We start from the raw sequence: 17,727 nt of genomic DNA on the forward strand, positions 1-17,727 counted from the left end.
TGAATCCCTATTGGAAACCCTTAACTTAGCTCCCTATTTTAGCCAGAATGCTTAAAATTAACTCATTTGTAGTACTAAAATTTTTAAGCAACTAAAGATGTAAAGCTGTGAAAGTAAAATCTTCACTGCCATTTAATCATGTTCATTGCAATTTCTGCATAAGTGTAGCACTTCCGATTTTGTGTGCTGACTCATGAGAACTATCAAAGATAGCATTCATGGAGCTGTTACTACATACCAGGCATTATGCCTTTTTTTTTTTTTTTTTTGAACTAAAATTTACATTCAGTAAAATTTCCCCTTTTAAGTGTATGGTAATTGTAAGGAGTATTCCACGAAACACATACCAAGATGAGAATAAACAAGTATTATGTTGGCAAGTCATTGCTTGTTGATTTTAGTCATTGTAATAGGAGCTTAGTTGTTTCCCAGTGATATCATTTACACTGGACTATATAAACAACCCCATACAGCAGGCAGAATCTGTAGAGCAGACTATTTCAAATAGTTTGCCATGGCAACTCAGAGCTAGCCTGATCTTTAAAATGGTGCCTGTAACCACACATGATCTGTTGTCCCTAGATTCTGAGTCTTCCTTAAGCGATGGTTGCTTGTGCATGTGGTTATTCAGAGGCAATGAGACGTGGAATGTATTTCCTGGTTATTTCCCCAGTTCAAGGAGGTGATCAGTATCACAAAATCTCTTGAAAATTTTTGAAAATATGGAAAAGAAGAAAATAGAAATGAAAATCACCCCAACTCTATTTATTAAGCACATAGGTTTAAGTAGCAGCTGATAGCAGCTGGGGAGAAAAATTATTGAAAGATAATAGTAATAGCAAGCTGGGTGAGGCTACTGTAAACTGAGTTAAATTTAAGTAAATTTTCTCATATATGCTTCATATGTAGCAATGACACATTAGTAAAAATCAATTTTTGTTTTTTAGGATTCTAACATAAAAAGTAGAAGAAATAAGAATATATAAATAATGTTCAATCTTCTATCTTTATGATTCATATTTTTGTGAAATTAGTGGAATGATTCTACTGAAAACTAACAATATTAATCATGATATGACTTCTAAGGAATTTATTTGATGGAAAGTGAGGTAGAAGGGAATTTAAACAAAACCTTTGTGGGGTTTTCCTTGATGTTGTTTTTGATCTTGTTGTGGCAGGGGTTAGAGTGCAGTTAGGGAAAGCAAAAAACGGTAGAGAAATGGGATTGTGTGATTTAGGGAGAAATAACAGTAATACAGCTCCAGTGATACTCCAGGGGTTAGGGCTGGAGGGTGATTTGAGAAAATGTGAACTGAAAGCTAGGTTTTTTTTATTTTTTGCTTTTTTAATCTAGGGTTACATCTGAAGCTGTATTTATCCCTGCAGAAGATTATCACTAGAATACAGACACAAACAACACAGAAACTAGTCTTTATTTCAGACCCCTTGTGTGTGTATGTGTAAACTGGCAAGCTGTAAGCACTAATGAGCTTAGAAAAGGCATACCAGCTTCTATCTACCCCAAGCATCATCGTTTATCTAGCTCTCCCATAATTAGAATCAGATGTCTGACAACAAGCAATGAGTGAGGCTTTGCTTACCTTAATAAGTGCTTGTAAGCTATTTGGCCACTTAAGTGCCACTGGCTCTGTGAATTGAATCGGCAGAGAGAAAGAGAAGTATCAGTGTCAGAATCCACTTTAGACATTTAAGCTGATTCCACAATTTATAAAACCATTCTTATAAACAAATTCCAACCTCAACTGTTTTTCTACTCACCTCAGGTCCATCAAATTGCAACTTAACTACAAATTCTGGTTGATTTACTAAATCAACAGACCAAAACTGTGTAATCATTTGCTTAAAGTGCAAATAATTTGGGAAATTTCACCTAGATGTTTTTATTTGTGTCATGGAAAATTATGCATATTACCATCATTCAACATTTCATCATTAGCCACTTTCTAAACAGTTTGAAATGTCAAGTCAAATCTAAATTCTCTAAATTTTGAAGCGTTTAATTTCACTAAGAATAGCAAAACAGGATGAAATTATTCAAAGCTAACTTCTTAGACTATTGAAAGGAGAATATAAATTGCAACGTTTCCAATAGGTTTGAAATCAGAAGTTAATTTTATTTAACCAGATGAAGCAAATTCTTTTTTTTTTTTTTCGTTTAAATGTCGATCTGTTGTTCATGGAATTACAAAATTGTACACTAGAAAAGACTTAAAGAATTGACACAAATACTTAAAAAAATCATTGGTAAAATACAAAATGAATGCATTCTAAATAAGTGATTCTATTCAATTACACATTTAATTGAGATACTTTAGATTCCCAAATATAAGCTTAATTTTTTCTTCCCAAGTTTGGTCACCTTTGATTTAACAAATGCTCCATGCAGGGTTATACCTTTTCACTCTACTGAAATAGATATATTAATAAAATTTTAGTATTATTTTTAATTATATAACACACTCTTATCTTACAATATCTTGTGTTTATGCATCAAGCAGGGAACTATTCACAAAACTTAATTCCTGGTTAAGCAGATGGAAGCATTTCTTCAGAGGCATCTGATGTATGGTAACAAGCCTATGACCATTTGATAAATGTACACCAAAAGACTGCAAGATATGTACCCACGTAAATCCAAGAAAACACAATGGTAGGAGGAATAGAAACTTAAAGAAGAAAGTGAAACTAGCTTATGTAAAAATAAGTGACTTTATTGAAGCAGTTTGTGTCACAACCTATTTTAAAGAGGAAGCTATTTAGAATGATCATATGCTATGCCAGCCTTCTTTCAAGTTAGTGAACCCAGTTGATAATTTTTTTTTTTAAAAAGGCTTTTTTTCCCCCTTTGTAAATGGCATGACCTGACTTTCCTGTGATTGGGGTCTGCACTGTAAATTTGTTAGTTCATTACTAATTATATTTTGTCAACATTAAAAAAAAAAAAGCTTAGTATGATTCCAAAAGTAAACAATTCATTTTTTGGGGGGAATGGCACCCATGGCATATGGAAGTTCCTTGGCCAGGGGTCGAATCTGAGCCACAGCTGCAAACTATGCCAAAGTTGTGGCAATGCAGGATCTTTAACCTATTGCACTGAGCTGGTGATCGAACCTGTGCCACTGCAGAGACAACACCAGATCCTTAATGTACTGCACCACAGGGGGTACTCCAAATCATTCATCTTTATATGTCACTGAGGTTTTAAAATTAAACTAGAACAGAAGCTTCTGTTTTGTAAATAAAATGAAATAATTAATATAAGAACAGTAGTATTTTTAACATCATAGATAGCCTTTTAGAATCAATCTGATGAAGTGTCCAGACTATCCCAGAAAAAAAAGCACATTCAAATTAAATTTGTATTAATTTCTCTGCAATTTCTCTGCAAGCTTGTACTTTGATACCAAAGTTTAAAACTTTTGAAGTAAAAGTTGGGACCAAGTTAAAGAATACATGCATACAATAAGGATCTCTGCATAATTATGTTTATTATTGCAAGACTGAGTACAATTTGTCTCAGATTCTTAGTAGCCAGGGGGAAATAGAAGCCCTACTTATGATGACTTTCATCAAGAAAATGAAACATAGCTCTTAGGGAAAACAAAATTTTGGCTAGCAAAAAATCATAAGTAGTTTTTCCTGGGACTGTTTTGTAAACTTTACCTTGGAAAATGCATAATCTCAAATTGGATTGTAAATTTCAAGTAATTTCTTATTTTTTTTTGGTCACTTAATAAAATAAGAGAACATAAGATTAGTGGGAAATAGGCAGCCTATTCGTTGTTGAATCATAGAGGATATGCGTTCAACTTGCCTGGTTGTTAAACACTTCTATTCTTAGACTACGTTCTCTAAAATTTTACTTCTCCCTCCAAGTTGGGCCTTTTATAGGTGCAATTCAGATATCAGCCCTCTGGAAATCTCTGCTACATCTAGCCTAACAGAAGATAGAAAAAGAAGAAACAGGAGTTCCAGTTGTGGCTCAGTGGAAATGAACCTAACTAGTATCCATGAGGAAGTGGGTTTGATCCCTGGCCCCACTCAGTGGGCAAGGATCTGGTGTTGCTGCGAGCAGTGGTGTAGGTCGCAGATGTGGCTTGGACCTGCTATTGCTGTGGCTGTGGCTGGCAGCTGCAGCTCTGATTTGATTCTTAGCCCTGGAACTTCCATGTGCTGCACCTGCAGCCCTAAAAAAACAAAACAAAACAAAACAGGGAAAAGAAGAAACAACACCTATATAAAAAGTCTCCAATGAAGAAAACAAAAGAGATATTTTAAAAGTCAATAATTAAAGAAAACTTTCCTAAAATTAAGGATATAGATAGATAGATATTCTGAAAGTACATGTGAAAAGGCATACTATATATTATATACACCTGGGAAAATAGGCTGAGAACACTGAGAAAAATCTAACGAAATTATTGTTCATTCAAGAAAGTGAGTAAATTCTTTTGACATCTACACAAGTCAAAGTCACCTGTAAGCGAAAGAAAAATCAAATTGTTAAGAATTTTCAATAGCAAAATTTTATGCCTCTGGGATAAACCAAAAAATAAAATTTGAACCAAGTATTTTATATTCAGATGAAGCGTTTTCCAAATATAAACTCTTTTTAATATCCCATGAGTAATTCCTGAGGTAGCTACTAGAGAATAATCTTTAGATAACTTAAATGACTGAAGATATATCAATTTAAGGACTGGTGATAAGAATTACCATGTAGTAATATGGCAATAAGGAAAGAAATATATAGTACATAATCTCTAAAACTGAAATTAAAATGAGATAAATGCATCTAAATGGGTAACTAGTTGCTGGCATAATCACACAGAAACTAGTCAAAGTAACTTAAAAGGCAGTTTTTGGCTATACTTCCATAACAGTATATGCTCTAAGGACAAAAATTGCTGGAAAAACTAAAACAATTTTCAGTAATTGTTTTGGTAGTGATGGTATTGCAATTAAAAACTGTGTATAAAATATAATTCTGTGATATTATAATCCTATTATCCAATGTCTTTCACAAGCAAGTTTTTTTGGCCAGAAAGAAAGAAAAAATGGATGTCAGAAAGGAGACCGAATAAATATATTTTAATCCTGAATGTGAAGTATCAATATAAAGCAATGATATTTTCAGCTTAAAAAAAAACTTTTTTTTTTCAACTAAGTCCCATAAATACTTATGCATCCAGTAGCAATGAGTACTTCCAGCACCTTGAATTTGGTGTTGAAATCTAATTTCCTTCTGAAAGGATACAGAACTCCTTGGAGAAATGACTAATTGTGAGTTGAGGACAGGAAACATACAGATCATATTGTAAAACTCTTGTCACATCAGATAATAAGGAAGCTAGCAAAGATTACTAGATTTAAGTCAAAGATTTGGAAATCAACTAGCAGAGACTGACAAAGACAAGACAGTAAGAAGATCAATGAGGGAAAAAAACTTTAATAGATTGAAATATATCAAAGAAGTTTAAATCTACGAGTTCCTAATGATACTTAAAAAAAATTGGTCAGCAATTGAAAGACACTAGTGAACCAACTCATTATTTTGAAAACTCATAAAGAGCAACTGGGTAGTTAAAAAGAAGTAGGGGTAAGATTTTCTTTACTGTGGTACTTCAGCAAATAAATGAAAAAGAGATCATAGAATTGGACTATCACTCTCTTGTAACCTAAGTAATGGATCTAGGTATTGAGTTTTTGCTAATATCAAAAAGAAAAAGATAACCAGAAATTAGATGTTCCCTAATGGAAGAACAAAGCAGTGCCTTAAAAAATAAATAAATAAAGTCTTCTCAGAAAATCAAGCCAGAATCTGGTCAATCCTTCAGATTTAATGACTAATTTACAAAAAAATTCAGAGGAAAGCAGTACTTGAAAACTATACTATGGGGATGTAATCAGCAAAATCCTACAGTGCAAACAATCACATTTCTTCAGCAAGTAAATTACAGAGAAAAAAAAGATGGGGGCAGAACCAAAAGGTGAAAAGAAATTTAAAAGGAATATATTAACCAATAATTACATGTGGACCTTGTTTGGATCCTGATTCAAACTAGAAAAATGTGTGACACTAAAGAGATAATTAGGAAGTTGAACAATGACTTAAAATTTGATGATATTCAGGAATTATTAATTTTAAAAAATGCAATCATGACATTGTGTTATATAAAAAGAAAAATAATCATTTTCCTTTAGAGTTACATACTGAAATGTTCATTCACAAAATAAACTGCTGCCTGGAATTTGCCCTCAAAATAATTTGGGAAGGTGGATATGGGAAAGGGTATACAAATCATTTTGTTGAAGCTGGATGATGTCACATGGGAAGTTTATTATATTGTTCTCTATACTTTGGGGAAAAATATTCAAAAATAAAACATTTAAAACAAAAACATGCATTGGCAGTGTTGCCTGTATGGCATTTTCATGCCCTAAAGGCATTTGAAATATTTGCAATATTCTGTTAAAGAGTCATTTATTTTCCCCTGTGTCTGAGAAAAGCAGCCAGAGCTGCATGTGAGACCAGCAAGGGTTAAAAAGAACAGGCAGTTGATACATCTGGGGAGCATTAACTATATTAAGGACAAGCCAGCATGAAAAGGTAACCAGAAGAAGCAGCTGAGTACTCTCTGGTCAAGCCTTGAGGTCATCTGAATTAAGGGACTGTGGTTTACAGTCTAGCATAGGACATGTATCATTTCAGCACTTTGTTTCAAACCCCAGCACAAGAGTTCCTTTGGTTTGGAATTGGATCAAAACTGAGTAGATGTTTTTATCTTCAATAAGCAATTTTAAATGTTTTGTATCACAATACCTTTCAGGAAAGAATAGACAGGATTTACAGTATAGTAACAAAATTTATAGTAACAAAAAATGAATGTCTTTTGGATTTTCTCTATGTTACAAAAATTTCCATTAGATTTATATGTGAGTGTGATGATAAACACGTCTCTTGATTGCCATATCAATCAAGAATCTACAGTATTTAGTATATGATGGCTCTGTGAAAAGTATGGTAAAATTATAGGGGTATTATAATTTCATGGAATAAAAAACTTAGAAATAAAACAAAAATTGTCTAAAATATTGACTCTGCCATTTCTCATCTTCTTGGTTTGGGTAGTCACTGTACTTTTGTTTTCTCATCTGAAAAACAGGATGTTTTTCAGTGAGGTTTAAAGATAATGCAGAAGCACTTAGCCCAGAGGTTCAATAAGGGGAGGAACTGTCATTTTCACATTTGCTTTCTTATAATCAGCAACTTATGCCACTTACCTTTGAGTAAAGGCATCTTTGAATATTTGACATCTTTCTCCTTATGCAAATACCACTACAAGGTGCTCTCCTAGACTACCAACTCAATGGCTTCTAAAGAAAAACCTGAAACGAGTCAACACTCACAGATTAATTTTTCTAATATAGTAAAACAATTTTTGTTAAAAATTAGGGGCTTTTTGTATAACAATATGTTATAAAGACTCAAGCACTGGTTTTAATCTTCTAATACTCTGATCACTAATACTAAAAGAGATGCAAAAGTAAGTGTAGTGGATTATGCAATTGGAGAAAACACGACTCTGCCTTAGTTCCAATGGAAGCAATACTGAATATGCCACATTTCCGCCATTCATAATTTGAGCTGGAACACAGCTTTCCTTCCTGGTCTTTCATCTCTTATGGCTAAAAACAGCAGTGAATAATTAAAAAGTATAAGTCATTTTGATGCAATTATAAAGCATATAACTTCACGCCATGCTTATAACCAGCCACATGTAGACTGTAAATTTCATTTAATTATGTGATAAAATGAATCCATTTCACTTACAGTAAAAGGTAAGGACAGCAAGGGTTTTCCATCAACCCACATGTCATTTTGTGTAGGACCAAAGTTTGTAAAGGTGAGAGAGCTGGAAGTTTAAGTAACAGACCATGAAGTCACTCTACAATACCGTAAATCTACTTTCATTCCTACTAGGTTATCTCTTTGACTAGAGGCTGGGACTCTGGGAAATATAATTTTCGCTGTACTCAGCATATTTATTATATAATATATACTCCGAGTCCATTGCAGAAGGATTAAAAGTAGTAAAGTAATGACTGGCCAATGGGGATCTGCTATATAGCATAGGGAATTCTACCCAATATTCTTGATAATCCATATGGGAAAAGAATCTGGAAAAAAAATGAATGTGGGTATATGTTTAACTGAATCACTTTTTTTTTTGTACAGCAGAAATTATCACAACATTGTAAATCAACTATATTTCAATAGAACTTTAAAAAATGAAAAAAACTGCCTAAAACCTCACCATTCAGAGATAATCACCATTATTACATACTTATGTATCTCTATCCAGATTTTGTATGAACATAATAATACATATAATTTTACAAATACCTTACCAAGTAGGTGTGTTTCATAACTTATTTTCCCCATAATAATTTTTTAAAATGTTTTTAGATTTTTATTTTTCTATATAGTTGATTTAAAATGTTCTGTCAATTTCTGCTGTACAGCAAAGTGACCCAAACACATATATATACATTATTTTTCTCACATTATCGTCCATCATGTTCCATCACAAGTGACTAGATACAGTTCCCTGTGCTATACAGATCTCATTTCTTATCCGCTCCAAATGCAATAGTTTGCATCTGCTAACCCCAAACTCCCAGTCTATTCCACCCCCTTGGCAACCACAAGTCTGTTCTCCAAGTCCATGAGTTTGTTTCTTTTCTGTAGAGAGGTTCATTTGTGACATTTATTAGATTCCAGATATGTGATATCATATGGTACTTGTCTTTCTCTTTCTGATTTACTTAGTATGAGAATCTCTAGTTCCATCCATATTGCTTCAGATGCACTATTTTGTTCTTTTTTATGTTTGAGTAGTATTCCATTGTGTATATGTAACACATTCTTCTTAATCCATTCATCTGCTGATGGACATTTAGGTTGTTTCCATGTCTTGGCTATTGTTAATAGTGCTGCAATGAACACAGGGGTGCATGTATTTTTTCAATGAAAAAATTTTGTTTTGTCCAGATATATGCCCAGGAGTGGGATTGCTGGCCATATGGTAGTTCTTTAGTTTTCTGAGGTCCCCCCAAACTGTTTTCCATAGTGGTTGCACCGATTTACATTTCCACCAACAGTGGAGGAGGGTACCCTTTTTCCATACCCTCCCTAGCATTTGTTATTTGTTGACTTGTTAATGATGGCCATTCTGACTGTTATGAGGTGGTACCTCGTAGTAGTTCTGATTTGCATTTCTCTAATAATTAGTGATGTAGAGCATATTTTCATGTGCCTGTTGTCCATATGTATATAGTCTTTGAATGAATGTCTATTCAAGTCTTCTGCCCTCTTTTCAATTGGGTTGTTGTTTTTTTGTTTTTGTTTTTTGCTGTTGAGTTGTATAAGTTGTTTGTATAATTTAGATATTAAGCCCTTGGCAGTTGCATCATTTGAAACTGTCTTTTACAATTCTGTAGGTTGTCTTTTTTTTTTATGGTTTCCTTTGCTGTTAAAAATCTTGCAAGTTTGATTAGATCCCATTGGTTTATTTTTGCTTGTGTTTCTGTTGCTTTGGAAGACTGACCTGAGAAAACATTTGTAAGGCTGATATTAGAGAATGTTTTGCATATGTTCTCTTCCAGGAGTTTGATGGTATCTTGTCTTACATTTAAGTCTTTGAGCCATTTTGAGTTTATTTTTGTGCACAGTGTGAGGGTGTGTTCCAGTTTCATTGATTTACATGCAGCTGTCCAGTTTTCCCAGCATTACTTGCTGAAAAGACTGTCTTTTCCCCATTTTATATTCTTGCTTCCTTTGTTGAAGATTAATTTGCCATAGACGGTCTGGGTTTACTTCTGGATTCTCTATTCTGTTTTATTGGTCTGTGTGTCTGTTTTGGTACCAGTACCACACTGTCTTGATGACTGTGGCTTTGTAATATTGCCTGAAGTCTGGGAGAATCATGTCTCAGGCTTGGTTTTTGTTCCTCAGAATTGCTTTGGCAATTCTTGGTCTTTTATGGTTCAATATAAATTTTTGGATTTTTTGTTAAATATTTTCAATATTTAGTATAGACATACATTAAAAATTATAATACAGCATTCTGTTACATAGAGAACTTACGTACTTAACAAATTTCCTGTTGCATATTTGTTTGTGTTTTTTTTTTTCTCTTACAAATGTGTCTTGCATCTAGATCTTTATACTAAGGAAATATGATGTGTGCATATTCCCAGAAGTGGAAAATTCTTAGTATGTTTTAAGTTTTCCTCCCTAGTCACCCAGTCTGTTTTCCTTAACAAAGGTATTTTATTCACTTTCCATGGCAGACTTTTCTATGTTAGCCACACAGCATGTTAATGGAAAAAGGCCACAGGAGGAGACTGGCAATATGTTCTTCTTTTGTCCACAATCTCTCTTGAACACTTCTTCTGTCAAATGAGAAAAAATTTCCTCAGATATATGATTTGGCCTTTGGTGATCAAGACAGGGCATTGAGAGAAGATGGATGTGATCTGGAACAGTTGGTCCCACAGGTGCATCTAGAACTATCTCTGTGTTTGATAATAAATCCATTTGAACAGTTATTTTTAGAAAGATTTTGAGAAACCAAAAGTTTATCTTAGATATAGTTTACTTCCTTACAAAGCCAACACTGTAATACTTCTATATATAAAATTTGATATATCAAAACATTGTGATGAGTGCTTTGTACACTATGGTTCTTCTTCAGAAGCGTCTTTCTATTTCTATTCTATCAAAGTCAGCCATTTCCCATGAACAAAACCCAAATGAAATGTCCTGTTTCAAATGCAGACTCAGGTTACATTTCTGGTTTCAATGATTATGCATAAAAAATACATTTTTGGTGACTGAAGCTCTGTAATTTTTAGTGACTAACTATAAAGAAAATATTTACAAAGTTTTAGTCAGTGTCTATGTAGCTTATACACACTGATATCCCCCAGGGTCCATGCTGTGCATGTTCTCATTTTATAATATGATGTTAGTACTGCCTACCTCAAGCATCTAATTTAGAAGCATTCTGCACACAAGAGGAGTCAGCTTGCGGCCAAAATTAGAATGAAGCCAACTTTCCCAATAAATGACTCTTATGGTCATCTCTGATCACAGATTGGATTTGTCTGCATTTGATAGAAGATGAATAGTGTCAACCCTAACAAGTGGGGAGGTGGAATAAGACTTGAAAATCCAGAGAATAGAAAATATTAACATAACAAGAAATTCAGAAACACACATGAACAAGGGTGATGTCGATGGAAATGCAATAAAGATCTGGTATCAGAACAGCTGCCTAGATAAATAATATTCTTTATAGAAAAAAAATGTTTTCTCTGAATCTTCCTGTTTTGTTATACCACACCTATGCTCAGGGAAAGTCTGATCAACACTTGTTGACCATTTGTAAATTATGTTCAGATTGGTTTGAGTATGTCCCATTTGTTAGTTATGTTAAAATTGGCTGCATATGTCCCTCTGACAATTACTGCTAGGTCATAGAAGGAAAGAGGAAAGCATAACTAAAACAAAAACCAAAAAACAAAAGTTCAAAAAAGTAAGCTCCTTTTCCACCCTGATTTGGCAGTGCACTGGTGAACAGCTGGAGACATGGTATGCTTGGCTATGGGAGCATCTGGGTCTACAGGGGCACAGCTAGTAGGAGTTCCATCAGGAGGAGTTAGAGGGAAATGAGGACTTTCATTAGGTCATGTCAGTTACCTGAGCAGGCTCTGCAACAGGGAGCTGCTGGTCACATTGCTGATGATGGCAGCTTTGCTTCTAGCTTAGGTAAGCAGCTACTCATGTCAAAGAAAAGGTTGGAAGAGATTTGATGTACAATGTAGGTAGTTGTGCTTGAAGGAGGGAAGTTGTCTCAATGCAGACCTTGTCTCAGGTCCCTGAGTTGAGGGACCCAGGATCAAGCACATGTTGAACCCATTAGTGTGGGAAATCCCAGCTAGCTATGAGACTGGAAGTGGCAGCCCCTATAATTTGACAGGTTAACACCATCCTAGAATTTGCTACTAGACTAGAAAAGGCCGGTTTTATAATTGGTACACAATACCATGTTGGCTCAAGAAAGAAGGTAGTTAAGGTCTGAAAGAAGCAGAAGTAGCAACTAGGTTAAAGCATGAGGGAAGGAATTTGAAATCGACAAGTAATTCAGGCAGTGCTCCTAAAATATGCAATGAACTGCAGTACCAAAACCATCAAGATCTACTGTGTCTTCAATCAGCCTTGATGCCAATTTTGGATCTTGAAATCCCCTGGGATCTCCAGGGAGAGAGTCTTATGCTTAGGTGACCACCTGGAAGTAAGGGTGACTATACTGGAAGTCAGTTCAGCACAGCCTAAGAGAAGAAGCAGGGTGGAAATACACCCATGGAGCTTTAGACAGACCAAAACTAAGGCTGAAACACAGCTTGGAAACAGCACTAGCATCACTGTAGCATTACTTTCTTCAAACTAGGTAAAAATTCTAAACAAAATAATTGCAAACATAATCACAATCTATATAAGAAGGATCATATATCACAACCAAGAAGGTTAATATTTGATAATCAAGAATGTAATTTATCAATTAACAGGAAAAAAGGGAGGAAAAATATAGCTATTTCAATAGAAGCAGAAAAAGCATTTGGTAAAATTCAACACTCATTCATGAAAATGACATAACACTAAAAACAGAAACATCTTTATCTGATAATAGGCATCTCAAAAGAATACAAATGATATGCGTATAAACAAAAGTAATTTCAAAGTTAGAGGTAAAATATTGAAAGTTTTTATCATGGGGTTGGGAATGGGACATGGATGCTTGCTATCACTACTTACTATCTAGGGCAGGCATCATCAACCCAAATGTCTACAAGGGTCATGGCAATAGAGAGAGGTGGGGTCTATGGAATTTCAAAAAGAATATTCTGCCAAAAATCATTCAAATTAAATTACAAAACAAGACCAAACAAAACCAAGAAAAAAACTAAACAAAAATCACTGGTCCAGCCAAACAAAATATCTGCAGGCCAGATTTAGTCTGCAGTCTGCAGTCTGCAAATTGGTGAACTTGGTTAGGGTTATTTTGGGCCCAGCCTTTGAAGATCCTTTCATACAACCAGCTGATAGAATAGGACACTAAACATCACAACTTAAGTGAAAACAGTAATCAAGTATATTACTATCTGAAGGAGATTCTGTATTTTAACATATGTCAAAGCCTAAGCTAAATTGTATTAATCGGAAAAGAGAGCTGAAAAGGCAAATCACATGATAGAAAGAATAAACAATACTAAGGATATAAATGGAAAGGGAGGCTTGGACTGTGGGGCATCAGAGCAGTGATATAAGGTAATGGTAAAACCACTTGCTTATGAATTATTCCAAGAAATCTCCAGCCACCTCTGACTGAATTTATCACATTGTACAAGTCTACAAGGGAAATGGATAAAAAATGCACTATTGAGTTGACTGTTTCCATCTGTTAAATCCTTTCCTATGCTTTACCACTGGAAGTGCTTTGCATATAATCACCGGTGAAGTCTTTGAACTTGAGTTTTCTCTCCTGATGTCTGTTATCTCCCACAGCAACTAGGAGTGATCCTCTATACCCCAGACTAGTGTACCAGCTTGCTCCTGTGCTCACAGATGCAAACATAGGAAAGCAGAAGGAAGGCTGCCCATTTTGCACAGGAAGAACCATTTCTTGGGTGGTCCATTTTGCACATGTATTAAGAACTAGCGTGACCCAGAACTGCCTCTCTCATTTCTGCAGGGAGAAGATCACGGAATCTTTGGTGCAGTGAATTTCTGAATTTAAACTGACCTTGGCTTTTGTATTTCTTTGGAAAACCTTCTCACAGCTTTGCAAGGGGATGAGCTTTTTGCCTGCTTCCCAGAATGAGGTGGAGATTGCATGCAGATGGCCAAAAGCGTAAACCCAATCTCCTCTGGTGCCTTTGGCACTAGGTGTGGGTTTCCCAGGTCAGCCAGTTAGGCAGATCCAAGAGTTCACCCAGAGTCCTTAGAGGAAATCTCCTCAAAGCAAGATGTATGTCAGTGCAGCCTGACAGAATTGACCACCCGTGCAGAAGTCAGTCTGGGCTGTCACCCACATGCCCAGGGCCAGGCCTAGTGCATGGATGTAACTGTTTTCAGAAATGCCAGTGTTTGCAGGAGTTCTTGACTGTGCTTGCATTTTTGTTCACAACTCTATGTTTTAGATGATGTGACACTTGGATTCTTCAAGTCGTCTTCAGGCTTTCTTGCCCTTCCGATAACTAAGCCCACATCCAAGAGCCTAAGCAGGTGACATCAGGGACAAAGGGGGAGAATTAAAAGCTATTTTCAACAAACTCCAACTTACCTTTGAACTTCATCCTTATAAACCATCTCCAATTGTCTCCAATTCATTAAGATTCCTTTTGCTTCTTCCTGAAAAAAAAGAGGCATAACAGGAAAAAAAATGTTTTTCTCTTATTGTAAGTTTTTTCAAGAACAATGCCTGGCAATACTACTTTGGTTAGAGTTTCTGACATGTACAATAGTTTTCAGGAGATTATTACATTCACTATTTTAATTGTTAAGTTGCAGAAAACTTGCCTGGCAATACTACTTTGGTTAGAGTTTCTGACATGTACAATAGTTTTCAGGAGATTATTACATTCACTACTTTAATTGTTAAGTTGCAGAAAACTTGCCTGGCAATACTACTTTGGTTAGAGTTTCTGACATGTACAATAGTTTTCAGGAGATTATTACATTCACTATTTTAATTGTTAAGTTGCAGAAACCTTGCCTGGGGGTCAGAGTTCACACACATGCTCTACTTGTTAAAACATGACTCAATCTGCAGCTGACCTGTTAGTTGTTCACTATGAATAGTGTCATTTGTATCAGACTACTCTCACTAGAGTGTGCCTTCAAAACAGCTTTAGTTAAAAAGAAATACTGAATTTTTGTTGAAAAATTTAAATTTCTTACATGGGGGCAAATCTAAGCTCAGGTAGAAAGAAAAGAGACAGATCTGAACAGGGGTAAATGAGATTCATTATGCTGGATATCGTGGACAGAGACCCTGATTTACATGTTAATTAACAAACCTTGTACCTAAGTAGATCATAACTAGCAGGCCCATAATAAATGGATGTTGAATGACTGGGGAAGAGTTTACTTTTGAAATTAAGGTATGTCATTAAAAAAATGCTGAGGGATAGACGTGGCCCAAAATATGGAGTACTGACCCCAACTTTAAAATTCTCATATTAAGTACTTTATTAAATGGAAACACAATGACCTGAAAAACACCACTGGTTTTAAATCACTAAAATTTTCATGGAAAAAAAATATGGCACACCACAGGTTCCATGGGCTTTACCCATCTGGAAGTGTGTATACCTGAAAAGGAGGGAGACTTCACTAGTGAAGACAACCCAACTGTCTTCTAAGAGCCAGGCAGGCATATTGGCAAGACTGGGGACGTTAGAAGCATGACAAATATTTTCTAAGCAATAGATACTTATCACACTTCCACTTAGTGATTATTTTGCAGTGGAAAAAAATGTTCATCAGCACAGCACTCTTGCACAATTCTGTCTACGTGATTCAGATTAGACTGACCCCAGCCCCAATCACGCAGGCCTGGAAAACCAGAGCCAATTCAAAGACTTTTAATAATATAATCATAAAAGGGATGTATTTATTTTGCTAGAGTTGTGAATATGATAGAATAAAGACTTGAGTTATTTCTGTCCATCTTTACCACCAGGTGGGAAGAGTTTTTTAGAGAATGAAAATAAAAATGCAAGAAGCTCAGAAATGAATACAGTTAGTTTTCTGGTCATATTGTGAGAGCATCTGGATCCAGCTATACCTGACACTGGCCTCTGTACTTTCTGTTTAGTGGAAAACTTTTTAGGTCCATTGTTTTTCTCCAGAATATTTCTCTCTACTGCTTTTTCTCAGTTCTCATCCAACAAGGTAATATTTTCCTTAAGAAAACATGTACAAGATATTTTTATAATTTACTAATAAATTATCTATGTCTTTGTTAGGCATCCTTAATGCTCTACTTTAAAAGTATCTTTTCCAAGTAGAAAATTATTTGAGACCTTATCACCTCAACAAAATTTTTAAGAAAAAATCTCAAACATCTCAGAATACTGCATACAGTAATTCAGTGACAGTCTGGTCTAGCTCTTTTCACAAGGCGAAAGAGCTATCTGTAAGAATAAAAAAGATTAACCTGCATATAAAGACAGAGTTTTTCTGAATTAAAACAGTAGTATAGACACAAAAAAATGTGCTTGGCTTATACTCAGCCCCTGTATTTTTAGCCCCTCCCACACAGAGAGTTGGGTCAGGGAAGCTCCATTCTCTCATCTTCCTGAATCCACACTTGTGGCATTTATTTAATTTCTAATTGAAAAGTCACCACTGTCAGTATGGCAGGCACCTGAGAGAAGCTCAGACCTTTCTTCTTTCCTCAGTGTTATCTTGACAGGTTCCCAGAGGTGAGACTTTCACTTGTCATACCCTGCCTGCCTTTGCACTCTCAACTTCCTTAATCATCCTTACCACTTGGCTGGTTTATACTCCTAGCATTTGGCTACCAGGATTGGGAGCTACTGGGGATCTACCTACTGTTTGTTATCACATCGTTCCTCTTTATCCCCAAAGCTCTACCATTGGAAAATACGGGTTTAGAAGACAATTCAACTGATATGACTTGCCCATAAAAACTGCCCCCAACAGGAGTTCCTGCTGTGGCTCAGGGGTAACAAACCTGACTAGTATCCATGAGGATGCAGGTTTGATCCCTGGTCTTGCTCAGTGGGTCAGGGATCTGGTGTTGCCTTGAGCTGTGGTGTAGGTCACAGACGTGGCTCAGATCCTGTGTTGCTGTGGCTGTGGCATAGGCTGGCAGCTGTAGCTCTGATTCAACCCCTAGCCTGGAAACTTCCATATGCTGCAGGTTTGGCCCTAAAAAGTAAAAGAAAAAAAGATTGCTCCCAATGACCCAACATTGGGTGGTTGGGTCTAAACACAGAATACTCTGGTCCCCTTTCTCTCTTTAAGAATCTTGGCATTTGTCTCAATTCTAGTCAGGCTTGTCCTCATACCAAAAATATTTGAAACAGTCAGATGAGCTACAGAATTAAGCTTCTTAACAAAGGCTTTAAAGCTTAATGGGAGCAAGGTGGCCATACCAGGCAGAATTAAGTGCAGCATATCATAATATAGCTTCCCTTGGCCCCCAGAGCCTATAATCAAGCATCTGCCCATGCAAAGTGGAGTCCAGCCAGATCTCAGAGCTTTGTTTCACAGAGGCAACTGTTCCCATATGTGGCAGATGATTCCTGATTTCTTCGGTTTATTTCAAATCTACATTGGTCTATTTGTCTATTCATGACCCATACTACACTGCCTTAATTATTGTAGCTTTATAATATTTTGGCATCTGAGAATAAGTCCTCTCATCTCATATTTCTTCTTCAAAAAAATCATGGCTCTCTTAAGTCCTTCACATTTCCTTGTAAACTTTACAATCAGCTCACCAAATTTTTAAAAATTGTTGAGTTTAGATTGCAGCATTTCATGGACAATTGATATAAGATTGAGTTTTCCAATCCATTTATATTTTATAACACAATTTAGATTTA

General features: G+C 35.5%; 1 long non-coding RNA gene across 4 annotated transcripts in view; it reads right to left on the reverse strand.

Annotated features, from left to right (window-relative positions):
* Positions 252–17,727, reverse strand: part of LOC102157670 — a 101,776-nt gene continuing 84,300 nt past the window's right edge. For 2 of the 4 annotated variants that reach the window (XR_002335913.1, XR_002335912.1), the window contains 3 exons: positions 14,433–14,500; positions 7,306–7,410; positions 252–1,648 (listed from right to left, as the gene is read on the reverse strand). This is a non-coding gene — a long non-coding RNA (uncharacterized LOC102157670). The remainder of the gene's footprint in view (positions 1,649–7,305; positions 7,411–14,432; positions 14,501–17,727) is intronic. The other 2 variants (XR_002335915.1, XR_002335914.1) reach the window with 1 other exon arrangement.

The sequence above is a fragment of the Sus scrofa genome, chromosome 9, assembly GCF_000003025.6.
Source record: "Sus scrofa isolate TJ Tabasco breed Duroc chromosome 9, Sscrofa11.1, whole genome shotgun sequence".
NCBI lineage: Eukaryota > Metazoa > Chordata > Mammalia > Artiodactyla > Suidae > Sus > Sus scrofa.